Source organism: Oncorhynchus nerka, linkage group LG21, assembly GCF_034236695.1.
Source record: "Oncorhynchus nerka isolate Pitt River linkage group LG21, Oner_Uvic_2.0, whole genome shotgun sequence".
NCBI lineage: Eukaryota > Metazoa > Chordata > Actinopteri > Salmoniformes > Salmonidae > Oncorhynchus > Oncorhynchus nerka.
This window is the reverse complement of record NC_088416.1, coordinates 8,822,077-8,837,488: the sequence shown is the minus strand read 5'-3', so window position 1 is coordinate 8,837,488 and position 15,412 is coordinate 8,822,077. Positions and strand designations below refer to the sequence as shown.

The 15,412-nt window shown below is 46.7% G+C and overlaps 1 pseudogene; it reads left to right on the top strand.

The window, feature by feature from the left end:
• LOC115103797 (alpha-1,6-mannosylglycoprotein 6-beta-N-acetylglucosaminyltransferase B-like) overlaps positions 1 to 15,412 on the top strand; it is a 102,110-nt pseudogene that overhangs the window by 56,386 nt on the left and 30,312 nt on the right.

Genomic DNA, 15,412 nt, shown 5'->3' with positions numbered 1-15,412 from the left:
AGTATAGGGGATAGGGTACAATTTGCGATGCAGACCCTCTATTTCCCATGCCACTTACTTAGCGTTGAATGTGCTGTGATGTTTTCACCTATTATTTTAATATCGAGGCAATACAACTCAAATGGAGGGGCAGTCTTTTATTGCCTCAAAAGAAGAGGTGCAGATGCTTCGTAACCATGGCCATCAGATCTTTTATACATCTTTCCTATCTTTCCTATTTTCTAAAACTGGAGTTATGAAGGACATCTGTTCTCAAACCAGTCTGGAGGATAGAGTTCACCTCTAACCTCGCACAACAAAACAAATAGAAGTTCCACTCTACTGCACAGACATGTAGACACACACACACACACACACACACACACATACAAACACACAGCCTCCCCCCACACACCACACATTATGTTCGACAACGTGTACCCCACTACATACAGACACTCCTATGGGACTGTGTTATTAAAGCTTAAAGCTTATGCTCTTTCATGTCTCAATGCTTCCATTAGGCTCATACTCTGACAAAATGTTGGTTTATTTTTATACAAACAGTACATGCAGTACTGCAAGAATGTTGTGTTTTAACAGTACAGTAAAGTAAAGAACAGTACTTTAGTTTTTCTTTGGTTGTTATGTGAAATAGGCTACATGGGAGTGTGAGCGATGTGAAGGACAGAGAGAGTTGTTGGTTGGGTGGGGAGGGGGATTCTTGATGGGGGAAGAGCTCAATCCTGCCATTCAGGGCCGGACGGACGAGTGTGGGTGAAGAGGTGGAGGAGGGAGACAGTCGCAGCTCATCTTGTCTGCGGCGAAACCTCCTTCAGGAATCCCATCAAATTGCAGAGGCATACACACACACACACACACACACACACACACACACACACACACACACACACACACACACACACACACACACACACACACACACACACACTCAGACAGAAGTCAGACACCTTTATCTCCTCTCACTCTCAAGGATGAGAGTCAGACAGAGACTTACAGTATTAGACTCACATCCTCTCCTCTTTCTAACAAGAGCTCTCAGAACTATATCTACTGCATAACAGGGCCTGGAGATAGTAGGTTATAGACAGCAGATCAGCATCCTGTCTCACGCTATACAAATGACCCTCTTATCCCAGCACATGACATGCTGTTAGGGCTGTGCATTGCGCGAGAGGCTTGTTAAAGCCTTCAGTGTTTGTAGTGTATTCAACAGTGGTGTCTTTTGAGTCTGTAGGGAAATAGATGAGCTAGCCAGAGGAACATGTTGTGTCTGTATCGTGCGTGTGTGTTTCGGTAATAAGTGTGTGTGTGTGTGTCTCTCTCTCTCTGTGTGTGTGCGTGTGTGCGTGTGTGTGTGGTGTTCGCTGTCTGAGCTCCAAAACACACATGCATGGAGACACTCTCTCTCTCTCTCTCTCTCTCTCTCTCTCTCTCCCTTTCTCTCTGTCATGCTAGCATTGTGATTGTTACTTCAAATGAGTTTGTTTTATTTGCTCGTATTACAGTATGCGGTCATTCATATCATCTTCCTTTTCCAAATGCACTTATTGTAAGTCCCCCGGGATAGGAGGGTCTGCTCAATCAAATCTAAAACATCAGCGTGTTCTGTAGAGAGAGGAAATTGACTGTATAGCCCACCTCCATCACCATGTCCATTAGCCTTGTGTCTCCATCTGTCACGCTGGGCCAACACACACACACACACACCCTCAGACCACTCACCCAGACCACTCACAGGTCAGCTATCCAATAGGGACTCGGTCGGCACAGTAGGTCCGAGGTTTTAGCCAATCGATGCGAACGAAAATGGATTCAAGCGAGTGATAGTGATAGCAGACACAGCCCTGTTGTCTCAGGAGTGGTCTCTACTTCGTCCTCTTCTAGTAGGAGGAAATGGACACAGTGGAAATTGATGAGGGAAAATACATGAGAAGAATGGGAGATTCCTTCCGCCCAGTGGGGTATAGAGTTTAGGGTTGCGGTAGATTCCCTTTATGTTTAGCTGGTAAGGAGTTTGGAATGTGGTGGGGGAATCAATGGGAGGATCACTGTACTGTGGAGAGAGCATGTGGGTGAGACACACACACTGACACACAGAAGTAGACCGCACACACACGCACACACACACACTGGCACAGAAGTAGACCGCACACACACACACACACACACACACACACACACACACACACACACACACACACACACACACACTGACACACAGAAGTAGACTGCACACACACACACACACACTGACACACAGACACACACATTCTCTCTCTCACAGGTTCCAGATATCACTCCCTCTTCCTTAGTAATGCAAATACGAAACCATCCACTGACAGGGAGTCTCTCTGCGTCTCTCTGTCTCTGACACACACTCCTCTTTCGTCCTCTCCATCGCTCCTCTCATCTCTGAAACGGACACATTTCTCCCCGGTCGGTGCCCCTTTGACAGTTTGATGTGTAGATCTCCCTCTTTTTCTGATGCTGTTGCCCGCTCACTGTTCTGGCCATCTGCTACTCATACAGTTTGGATCGGTGCTTCACCCTCATCATCAACGCAAGCGCCGTCTTTTGACCGAGTTGATTGATTGATGTTTCATTGTGTTTCTCTAATGCTCGGGGGCTTGGAAGCAGGTTCAACGTCTCTCTCGTCATAGTACGATAATGAGATGGTGGTTTATTCACAGTGACTTATAGTGAATGCAGTACAGGACCGACGGTGTTTTGACCTGACCAAGATTGACTTTTGACCGTACAGTCCAGGGCACAGTGTTTTCTGGTCAGGGTTGTGGTGACCTGGTCACGGTCATGTGGTCAGTGAAAACTCCTGGTCCTAAGTAAACAACAGGTGCCCATGCAGACATCAAACAGGGCAGCAGGTAGCCTTGCCGTTAAATCTGGTTCCAATACCTGAGCTGACAAGGTGGAAAATTGGTCGGTGTGCCCTTGAGCAAGGCACTTCACCCTAATTTTCTCCGTACTACTATGTCTGACCCTGGAAAACAATGCTTTACACTGCACCTATCCGGTGTATGTGACAATAACACATTTAAATCTCATAACCTTCTCCAGCCAACTGATCCATGGAAACTATAGTTAATGTAACCTCTGCTCTGTCTGTGTGCTGTGTGTTTGAACCATACAGTAGTTAAGGTAACCTCTGGTCTGTGTGTTTGAACCATACAGTAGTTAAGGTAACCTCTGGTCTGTGTGTTTGAACCATACAGTAGTTAAGGTAACCTCTGCTCTGTGTGTTTGAACCATACAGTAGTTAAGGTAACCTCTGGTCTGTGTGTTTGAACCATACAGTAGTTAAGGTAACCTCTGCTCTGTGTGTTTGAACCATACAGTAGTTAAGGTAACCTCTGGTCTGTGTGTTTGAACCATACAGTAGTTAAGGTAACCTCTGGTCTGTGTGTTTGAACCATACAGTAGTTAAGGTAACCTCTGCTCAGTGTTTGAACCATACAGTAGTTAATGAAACCTTTGGTCTGTGTGTTTGAACCATACAATAGTTAATGTAACCTCTGCTCTGTGTGTTTGAATCATACAGTAGTTAATGTAAGCTCTGGTCTGTGTGTTTGAACCATACAGTAGTTAAGGTAACCTCTGGTCTGTCTGTGTGTTTGAACCATGCAGTAGTTAATGAAACCTTTGGTCTGTGTGTTTGAACCATACAGTAGTTAATGAAACCTTTGGTCTGTGTGTTTGAACCATACAGTAGTTAATGTAACCTCTGCTCTGTGTGTTTGAATCATACAGTAGTTAAGGTAACCTCTGCTCTGTGTGTTTGAACCATACAGTAGTTAATGTAACCTCTGGTCTGTGTGTTTGAACCATACAGTAATTAAGGTAACCTCTGGTCTGTGTGTTTGAACCATACAGTAGTTAAGGTAACCTCTGGTCTGTGTGTTTGAACCATACAGTAGTTAATGTAACCTCTGGTCTGTGTGTTTGAACCATACAGTAATTAAGGTAACCTCTGGTCTGTGTGTTTGAACCATACAGTAGTTAAGGTAACCTCTGGTCTGTGTGTTTGAACCATACAGTAGTTAATGAAACCTCTGCTCTGTGTGTTTGAACCATACAGTAGTTAAGGTAACCTCTGCTCAGTGTGTTTGAACCATACAGTAGTTAATGTAACCTCTGCTCTGTGTGTTTGAACCATACAGTAGTTAATGAAACCTTTGGTATGTGTGTTTGAACCATACAGTAGTTAATGTAACCTCTGCTCTGTGTGTTTGAACCATACAGTAGTTAATGTAACCTCTGGTCTGTGTGTTTGAACCATACAGTAAATAAGGTAACCTCTGGTCTGTGTGTTTGAACCATACAGTAGTTAATGTAACCTCTGCTCTGTGTGTTTGAACCATACAGTAGTTAATGTAACCTCTGGTCTGTGTGTTTGAACCATACAGTAATTAAGGTAACCTCTGGTCTGTGTGTTTGAACCATACAGTAGTTAATGTAACCTCTGGTCTGTGTGTTTGAACCATACAGTAGTTAATGTAACATCTGGTCTGTGTGTTTGAACCATACAGTAGTTAACGTAACCTTTGGTCTGTGTGTTTGAACCATACAGTAATTAAGGTAACCTCTGGTCTGTGTGTTTGAACCATACAGTAGTTAATGAAACCTCTGGTCTGTGTGTTTGAACCATACAGTAGTTCATGTAACCTCTGCTCTGTGTGTTTGAACCATACAGTAGTTCATGTAACCTCTGCTCTGTGTGTTTGAACCATACAGTAGTTCATGTAACCTCTGGTCTGTGTGTTTGAACCATACAGTAGTTCATGTAACCTCTGCTCTGTGTGTTTGAACCATACAGTAGTTCATGTAACCTCTGGTCTGTGTGTTTCTGTCTCATAGATTTCTCGGGGTGCCCCCAGGCAGAGGGAGCTGCCCCCTGACAGGACCTCTGCCCTTTGACCTCATCTACACAGACTACCACGGCATGCAGCAGATGAAGCAGCACATGGGGCTCTCGCTCAAGAGACACAAGTATGTGTGTGTGTGTGTGTGTGTGTGTGTGTGTGTGTGTGTGTGTGTGTGTGTGTGTGTGTGTGTGTGTGTGTGTGTGTGTGTGTGTGTGTGTGTGTGTGTGTGTGTGTGTGTGTGTGTGCGTGTGTGTGTATAATATACATGTGTCAGTGTGATGTCATAGCTAAGGTTTACGACCTGTGTTTATGAGTCCATTAGGGCTGCTTGTTAGGTGCACTGCTACTGACGTGTCTCTCTGCTCGTAACTCACACGGTTAATTAATCCCCTATAGGTCAGTAAAACATCCCTCAGTCTCCGGCCAGACTGTCAGTCCTGTCTAATACTATGATGGAAGGGGAGGAGGGGGGGCATCAATACAAAAGGACAGCACCACAGCAGTAACAATACACACTCACTCCGTCCACTCAGAATTACATGACAGGTCTTCCTTTTGAAGTCCACACACGCATAAATGAATTCAGAGAAACACAAACGCACACATAGACAACAACAATAAACACATGCATTTTCTTACACTTTAACTGCATTGTTGAGAAAGGGCTCATAAGTACCTATTTCACGGTAAAGTCTACACTTGTATTCGAGGCATGTGACAAATAAATTGATTTGATTTGACACATGTTTAGAGGCGGACCCATACACACACACATGTTCAGTGCCGTCTATCTGACACACACCATTGGCAGACTTTTCTGCTCGGCAACAAACAGCCCCAACTAGAACGCTAGAACGCATACAGCACAACGCTCATACCAGCTCATCTTCTATATACAGTATGCACCAGCCCAGCTGTCAACAGCTTCTTATTACTGTTGTACTGGTTGGGTTTTGCGTTGCGGTTAACTATCAATCGTAGCGAGGCGCTGAGTGAAGGAGGGAGCGAGATAGAGGGGAGGGAAGATAGAGGGAGAGTGCAAATGGAAGAGTGGCAAGCCTCTTGACTCAAACTGACACCAGATAACAGCCGGTGCCCACGCCATGTATTTTTTAAATCCAATTATGAATGAGGGGTGAGAGAGTTTTGGTATGCGTGCGCGTGTGTATGCATTTTGGCATGAGGTAAGAGCATGAGAAGTGGGCCCGATGCTCTGGTTAAATGATCCCTATCCCAGCAGCTCTCTCTCTCTGTGTGTGTGTGTGTGTGTGTGTGTGTGTGTGTGTGTGTGTGTGTGTGTGTGTGTGTGTGTGTGTGTGTGTGTGTGTGTGTGTGTGTGTGTGTGTGTGTCATCAAATGCTATTCCTAGAGGGTTTAGGGTTAAGGTTAGAATCAATGTTAGAATGAGGTTCAGGGTTTAGGCGCTAGCGTTAAGTTTCGGGTTAAGTGTTTTAGGGTTACGGTTAAGGTAAAGGTTCGGGAAAATAGGATTTTGAAATGGACTGAATTATGTGTCAGTTGTTAATGTGTTAGTTGTACAAGACTGTGTGTGTGTGTGCGTGTGTGTGTGTGTCACGTTTCAGGGAAGACCCAGATGCAGACAGTGTTGAAGTATCAAAGGTTTATTACTAGAACAGGGGGCAGGCAAAACGACAGTTCAAGGGCAGGCAGAGGTCAGTAATCCAGTGTGGTGTGACAAGGTACAGAACAGCAGGCTCAGGGTCAGGGCAGGCAGAATGGTCAAAACCGAGAAAACTAGGAACTGACAGGAGCAAAGGGGAAACCGCTGGTCTGTTTGACGAACGAAACAAACTGGCAACAGACAAACAGAGGACACAGGTATAAATACACAGGGGATATTGAGGGAAGATGGGAGACACCTGGTGGGGGGTGGGGACAAGCACAAAGACAGGTGAAACAGATCAGGGTGTGACGGTGTGTGCGTGCCTGCGTGTGTGTGTGTTTGTGACCAAACAACTTTGCCCGACTGGTTGTAATAGTTTGCTGAGGTCAGCAGCTCTCCCAGACAGTGAGTGGCTCAACAGTTATGGAGCCGTGTTGATTTCTGCCTGGCCTAGGCAAAGCAGCACATGTCAGTCTCTCCCGATCAATCAAGGGTTTGCGGCGTATAAATCAACTACTTTTTCCGAGTACAGCGCGATTTGAGGTTTCGAGACGGAATTAATATCAGAACCTTTTGAAAAGTAAGCCCTAAACATATTCAGATGTAGCTATGGTAAACAACCTCCGGTGTTATTATTTAATGAGCGAGCTCACATAATAAATCTCCTCTGCAACACACAGGGAATTGGTGTCACGATGAAATGTACGACCCACTCATTATATGATACATAACATGTATAAAGCTCAGTATTTATTTGTAAGAAGAACAAACCCCGTTGCTTTCTTCCGCACCGGACATCATATTACAAAGCTTTTATACTACAAACATGAATGACTTATCAGTCTAGTCCACACCTTATTGGAGCCTCACACGCTTTCAAGGATGAAGTAGCCTTTAGACACTCTACTTTAACCCCAGATGCAGTGCTTTACCCACAGTCCTTAGAGGATTTGTGGACAAGAATGAGATACGAGCCTTTTATCAGCCCTATCAACTGAAAGGCATATCATTAATCAAGTGCAGAGCTCCTGGGCCCTTCAGTCTCTGTTTAATTACTTTAGTTTGATGTTGCTCCCAACGTCCAGATGCATTAATAATGCCTGGCCAGCCAATACGCTAGTTTCCTGGGGGAGGGGGAGGTGTGTGTGTGTGTGTGTGTGTGTGTGTGTGTGTGTGTGTGTGTGTGTGTGTGTGTGTGTGTGTGTGTGTGTGTGTGTGTGTGTGTGTGTGTGCGTGCGTGCGTGCGTGCGTGCGTGCGTGTGTGTGTGTGTGTGTGTGTGTGTGTGTGTGTGTGTGTGCGCGCGTGCATGTGCGTGTGCGTGTGTGCGTTCAGGGGAAGAAGAAGAGGATGGGGAAGTCAGTGATAGGAAGAGGGCAGAGGTCTGGTAAAGATGCTGAAAGCTGATATTGCGCGGCTTTAAATCACACCTTGCAACTGATGGGGGATACACTATTGATCCCTATGTACGTGCAGCACAAGGGGATGTGTGAAACGTACTCCTCAGCCTAAAGTCTCCCCACTTGGGCCAGCTAGCAAGGCAGAGGTCCTGAGTTTGCGCCAGTTATGGATTGAATCGGGAGGAAGAGGTACTCGCTAAGCAAGCAGTGTGACGTCCTTTATATACGCATGGTGATAGAGCAGAGCTGGAGGAGGACTGCGAGGGCATACATACAGTATACACGTGCGCACACACACACACACACACAGAAAATATTACGTAAGCACACACACACACTCCGCAACCCAGACCATTTCTCACCTCACAAACTTACTCACCTCATGATCGGCTACTGGGAGCACTGATCACAGTATTTACAAGCCACAGTTACCCGTTTCCCCTTTTTGAACAAGACAACGTAATGTACACTGAGTGGACAAAACATTAGGAACACCTTTCATAATATTGAGCTGCACCACCTTTTGCCCTCAGAACAGCCTCAATTCATTGGGGCAGAGACTCTACAGGGCGTTTAAAGTATTCCGCAGGGATGGTGGCCCATGTTGACTCCAATGCTTCTCACATTTGTGTATACTCAGTGTATAAGAAACTTTATATGTATCTATATCAGTGGTTTGTGATGTAGAACACATATTTATCTATATCAGTGGTTTGTGATGTAGAACACATATTTATCTACAGTATTTCAGTGGTTTAAATCTAAACAGGAACAGTGGTGGGTGACAGCCTCCCACCCTGTCGCCCCCTAGGGACCGTTCCCGCTACAAGCAACAATTTAACCAAGATTAGTCCCCACTCTGATCCTCTGCTAGATATGCTACCAGATATTCCACTCAGTAACTCCAAAGCCATTTCCCTCCTTTTCATCCCTTCATCCCTCCTTCCCTCCATCCCACCATCCCCTTCACACGTCCAGGGTAATCTTGTCTGTTGGCAGAAGATTCTCCTGTTTTTGAGACGATGAGGGAGGGAGGGAGGGATGGAGAGAGTGAGGGAGGGATAAAGGGAGGGAGGGATGAAGAGAGTGGGAGGGATGAGAGAGAGGAATGAGAGAGAGAGAGAGAGAGAGAGAGAGAGATAGGTAGGGAGGGATAAAGGGAGGGAGGGATGGAGAGAGTGGGAGGGATGAGAGAGAGGGATGAGCGAGAGAGAGAGAGAGAGAGAGGTAGGGAGGGATAAAGGGAGGGAGGGATGGAGAGAGTGGGAGGGATGAGAGAGAGGGATGAGCGAGAGAGAGAGAGAGAGAGAGGTAGGGAGGGATAAAGGGAGGGAGGGATGGAGAGAGTGGGAGGGATGAGAGAGAGAGAGAGAGAGAGAGAGATAGGTAGGGAGGGAGGGATAAAGGGTGGGAGGGAGCGAGGCAGAACTGAAAGTTAAGTCTCTCATCAATGTTTCATGACACCGCTCTGAAAGCGGCCCCTTGACTTACAGCTGCTCATAGAGGCATGGCACTTTAAGACGCTCCCTTCGAGATATGTCGCTGTCGATCTAATGCCCTGTGCTCGTTTGCAGAAGAACACACCAAAGTGTCACAGAAATACCTGCGTCACCTTGGGCAGCATGGTAGAAATATTATGCCTACAAGTAGACACTTAAAAATATTATGCCTACAGTGAAATGTGTATCAATCGTGTTCACATGCTTGAAAATAGCCCATTAGCATCACAACAATGCCTTGAACACACACACAGTAAACGCACACTAGACACTGCATCTCCGTATATAGGCCTAGCAATCTTTGCTGTCGTGTTGACACAATAGCAACACATTAATAAAGTCAGGACAACGTTGCAAAAAAAATACCCAGTGGTTGCATGGTGTGAGTCACTGCGGTGTTAAACGGTGCCCATGGTGCAGGCTGTTGTATTTAATGCAGTGCATATTACACACACACACACACACACACACACCGCTGAAAGACAAAATGAATCTGGCGCCGCTGCTGAAAAACATCCTAGGGAAACACTGCACACTGTCAAGGGGGCCTTGGTGACCACTGGTCAGCAACACAGACGCGTTATGAGGTACACATGGAAATATTAGCTTCTAACTTGTATTTCTTTCTGGAAAATATGTTATCGATAGACTACAGCTCTGCTTCAAGTGCTTATGTGTCTACTTGAAAATCTGATTCCAGCAGAACATTTCAGCCCTGTCTCAAACTAGGAGAAACCATGGCTCTGTCTATCCACACGCACACTCTGCTTGGTATTCCACGGTAACGGAACTGCGCTTTGACTTTAAAAATGTATGCCAAACAAAAACGATTGATTTCAAAGTTGAACAAACGATAAAACTCTCCAGAAGGATTACTTTTAACAATGTCCACGGAAGAACTGTGCAGATCAAACCGTAATGAAATTGCGGTAAAATCTCATTCAGGTTTTTATGTGCCCACATATTCCAAAAAACAAAACATCTGCTCTGAATTAAGATTCAAAGATGTCAGCAGAAAAAAATGGGGTGTCAGCTATGTCATTGTACCTTGAGTCTGAAAAAAATCTATTTTTGTTATTGAAGTAAGTAAGTAAAGTGGATTTACACCCGGTAACAGAATTACGGTAACAGAATTACGGTAACGGAATTACATCATGGGTCCCTGATCTGTACTACACAGAAATGCATAATGATGGATATGAATGTCATTCTCTGTTTGGACATCACAGCACAGCACAGCACATCACAGCACATCACAGCACGGTAGATTACAGTACAGTACAATACAGTACGTTAGAGTATAATACAGTACAGTAGAGCACAATACAGCAAAGCAGAGTAGGGTAGGGTAGATTACAGTACAGTACAATACAGTACGTTAGAGTATAATACAGTACAGTAGAGCACAATACAGCAAAGCAGAGTAGGGTAGGGTAGAGTTAAGTGCAGTAGAATACGGTACAGTACAGTAGAGTATAGTTCAGTAGAGTAGAGTATATTGTATACTGTACTATACTCAACTTTTCTTTAGTGTTCTATATTGTACTGTACTATTGTATTGAACAGTACTCTGCTATGCTCTACTCACTGTACTGTACTCTACTGTCCTGCACTGTACTGTACTGTGCTAGCCAAACTTGTCAAACATACGTCTATGATAGATTTGGTCCAGTCCGGTCCGTCCTTTGACATTAACATCTAAAGCCAAGGCGGACTGACCAAAGCTCATCTACTTTTCAACATCCATGAACGTCCGGTGTAGGTTGGTGCTCAGCAGTGAGGATGCTGGTTAAAGTAAATGGAGAGAGAGAGAGGGGGCTCATGGGTAGGTGTCACTAACAGCTGGGAGAGGTGACAATTACTGGAGAGTGAGAGATAGAGGTAGATAGCGGGAGAGAGAGAGAGAGGCAGGGGTTGTCCAGACTCAGACAGTTTTAACACTGTTGGTTTTGTCACGCCCTGGCCATAGAGAGGCTTTTTATTCTCTATTTTGGTTAGGCCAGGGTGTGACTAGGGTGGGCGTTCTATGTTATTTTTTCTATGTTTTTGTATTTCTTTGTTTTTGGCTGGGTATGGTTCTCAATCAGGGACAGCGATCTGTCGTTGTCTCTGATTGAGAACCATACTTAGGTAGCTCTTGCCCACATGGGTTTCGTGGGTAGTTAATTTCTGTTTAGTGTGGTTTGCACCTGACGGAGCTGTTTCGGTTGTTTCTTTGGTCCCTTGTTGTATTTAGTGTTCAGTTTATTAAAATAATGATGAACACTTACCAGGCTGCATCTTGGTCCTCACCTTCTTCCACCAACGGCCGTTACGGGTTTGACCACTAGACGACAGGAAGACAAAGAAAGTTAACAGCTGAACATAACAAGCAGTATGCCAGTGGAAGGGAGAACAGTAGAAGGTGACCCAACTGTGGCTTGTGACTGTTGTGATTTCCCATTGTAGCCAATTAGGTGGCAGAAATTCCATTATAGATTTTTTTTTTGTCATTTTTGTAAAGAAATTGAGTTGAATCACTTAATAATTTATAAAAATTTCTATCATTAACATTACTATAACTAATTGGTATGTCTTCCATTACGTGTAACTTCTCCGAACTCTCATTATCCTCCCTCCACATGAAGGAGAGACATTAGAAAATGATCACACAGATATGTGGGTTGTTGGTAACGGTATTACAAGGCACAAGGCAATATTTCTTAAGCGTGCAGAAGGTGAACAACATCTCCAAAACCAAATATACGTTTTGATATCAGTTGCCAGGGGTATTTACGTCAACGTGATTGTATTTTGATGTACAGTACCACTGAAATGTTTGGACACACATTTAACATTTACATTTAAGTCATTTAGCAGACGCTCTTATCCAGAGCGACTTACAAATTGGTGCGTTCACCTTATGACATCCAGTGGAACAGCCACTTTACAATAGTGCATCTAAATCTTTTAAGGGGGGGGTGAGAAGGATTACTTTATCCTATCCTAGGTATTCCTTAAAGAGGTGGGGTTTCAGGTGTCTCCGGAAGGTGGTGATTGACTCCGCTGTCCTGGCGTCGTGAGGGAGTTTGTTCCACCATTGGGGGGCCAGAGCAGCGAACAGTTTTGACTGGGCTGAGCGGGAGCTGTACTTCCTCAGTGGTAGGGAGGCGAGCAGGCCAGAGGTGGATGAACGCAGTGCCCTTGTTTGGGTGTAGGGCCCGATCAGAGCCTGGAGGTACTGAGGTGCCGTTCCCCTCACAGCTCCGTATAGGCAAGCACCATGGTCTTGTAGCGGATGCGAGCTTCAACTGGAAGCCAGTGGAGGGAGCGGAGGAGCGGGGTGACGTGAGAGAACTTGGGAAGGTTGAACACCAGACGGGCTGCGGCGTTCTGGATGAGTTGTAGGGGTTTAATGGCACAGGCAGGGAGCCCAGCCAACAGCGAGTTGCAGTAATCCAGACGGGAGATGACAAGTGCCTGGATTAGGACCTGCGCCGCTTCCTGTGTGAGGCAGGGTCGTACTCTGCGGATGTTGTAGAGCATGAACCTACAGGAACGGGCCACCGCCTTGATGTTAGTTGAGAACGACAGGGTGTTGTCCAGGATCACGCCAAGGTTCTTAGCGCTCTGGGAGGAGGACACAATGGAGTTGTCAACCGTGATGGCGAGATCATGGAACGGGCAGTCCTTCCCCGGGAGGAAGAGCAGCTCCGTCTTGCCGAGGTTCAGCTTGAGGTGGTGATCCGTCATCCACACTGATATGTCTGCCAGACATGCAGAGATGCGATTCGCCACCTGGTCATCAGAAGGGGGAAAGGAGAAGATTAATTGTGTGTCGTCTGCATAGCAATGATAGGAGAGACCATGTGAGGTTATGACAGAGCCAAGTGACTTGGTGTATAGCGAGAATAGGAGAGGGCCTAGCACAGAGCCCTGGGGGACGCCAGTGGTGAGAGCGCGTGGTGAGGAGCCAGATTCTCGCCACACCACCTGGTAGGAGCGACCTGTCAGGTAGGACGCAATCCAAGCGTGGGCCGCGCCGGAGATGCCCAACTCGGAGAGGGTGGAGAGGAGGATCTGATGGTTCACAGTATCGAAGGCAGCCGATAGGTCTAGAAGGATGAGAGCAGAGGAGAGAGAGTTAGCTTTAGCAGTGCGGAGCGCCTCTGTGATACAGAGAAGAGCAGTCTCAGTTGAATGACTAGTCTTGAAACCTGACTGATTTGGATCAAGAAGGTCATTCTGAGAGAGATAGCGGGAGAGCTGGCCAAGGACGGCACGTTCAAGAGTTTTGGAGAGAAAAGAAAGAAGGGATACTGGTCTGTAGTTGTTGACATCGGAGGGATCGAGTGTAGGTTTTTTCAGAAGGGGTGCAACTCTCGCTCTCTTGAAGACGGAAGGGACGTAGCCAGCGGTCAGGGATGAGTTGATGAGCGAGGTGAGGTAAGGGAGAAGGTCTCCGGAAATGGTCTGGAGAAGAGAGGAGGGGATAGGGTCAAGCGGGCAGGTTGTTGGGCGGCCGGCCGTCACAAGACGCGAGATTTCATCTGGAGAGAGAGGGAGAAAGAGGTCAGAGCACAGGGTAGGGCAGTGTGAGCAGAACCAGCGGTGTCGTTTGACTTAGCAAACGAGGATCGGATGTCGTCGACCTTCTTTTCAAAATGGTTGACGAAGTCATCTGCAGAGAGGGAGGAGGGGGGGGAGGATTCAGGAGGGAGGAGAAGGTGGCAAAGAGCTTCCTAGGGTTAGAGGCAGATGCTTGGAATTTAGAGTGGTAGAAAGTGGCTTTAGCAGCAGAGACAGAAGAGGAAAATGTAGAGAGGAGGGAGTGAAAGGATGCCAGGTCCGCAGGGAGGCGAGTTTTCCTCCATTTCCGCTCGGCTGCCCGGAGCCCTGTTCTGTGAGCTCGCAATGAGTCGTCGAGCCACGGAGCGGGAGGGGAGGACCGAGCCGGCCTGGAGGATAGGGGACATAGAGAGTCAAAGGATGCAGAAAGGGAGGAGAGGAGGGTTGAGGAGGCAGAATCAGGAGATAGGTTGGAGAAGGTTTGAGCAGAGGGAAGAGATGATAGGATGGAAGAGGAGAGAGTAGCGGGGGAGAGAGAGCGAAGGTTGGGACGGCGCGATACCATCCGAGTAGGGGCAGTGTGGGAAGTGTTGGATGAGAGCGAGAGGGAAAAGGATACAAGGTAGTGGTCGGAGACTTGGAGGGGAGTTGCAATGAGGTTAGTGGAAGAACAGCATCTAGTAAAGATGAGGTCGAGCGTATTGCCTGTCTTGTGAGTAGGGGGAAGGTGAGAGGGTGAGGTCAAAAGAGGAGAGGAGTGGAAAGAAGGAGGCAGAGAGGAATGAGTCAAAGGTAGACGTGGGGAGGTTAAAGTCGCCCAGAACTGTGAGAGGTGAGCCGTCCTCAGGAAAGGAGCTTATCAAGGCATCAAGCTCATTGATGAACTCTCCGAGGGAACCTGGAGGGCGATAAATGATAAGGATGTTAAGCTTGAAAGGGCTGGTAACTGTGACAGCATGGAATTCAAAGGAGGCGATAGACAGATGGGTAAGGGGAGAAAGAGAGAATGACCACTTGGGAGAGATGAGGATCCCGGTGCCACCACCCCGCTGACCAGAAGCTCTCGGGGTGTGCGAGAACACGTGGGCGGACGAAGAGAGAGCAGTAGGAGTAGCAGTGTTATCTGTGGTGATCCATGTTTCCGTCAGTGCCAAGAAGTCGAGGGACTGGAGGAGGCATAGGCTGAGATGAACTCTGCCTTGTTGGCCGCAGATCGGCAGTTCCAGAGGCTACCGGAGACCTGGAACTCCACGTGGGTCGTGCGCGCTGGGACCACCAGATTAGGGTGGCCGCGGCCACGCGGTGTGGAGCGTTTGTATGGTCTGTGCAGAGAGGAGAGAACAGGGATAGACAGACACATAGTTGACAGGCTACAGAAGAGGCTACGCTAATGCAAAGGAGATTGGAATGACAAGTGGACTACACGTCTCGAATGTTCAGAAAGTTAAGCTTACGTAGCA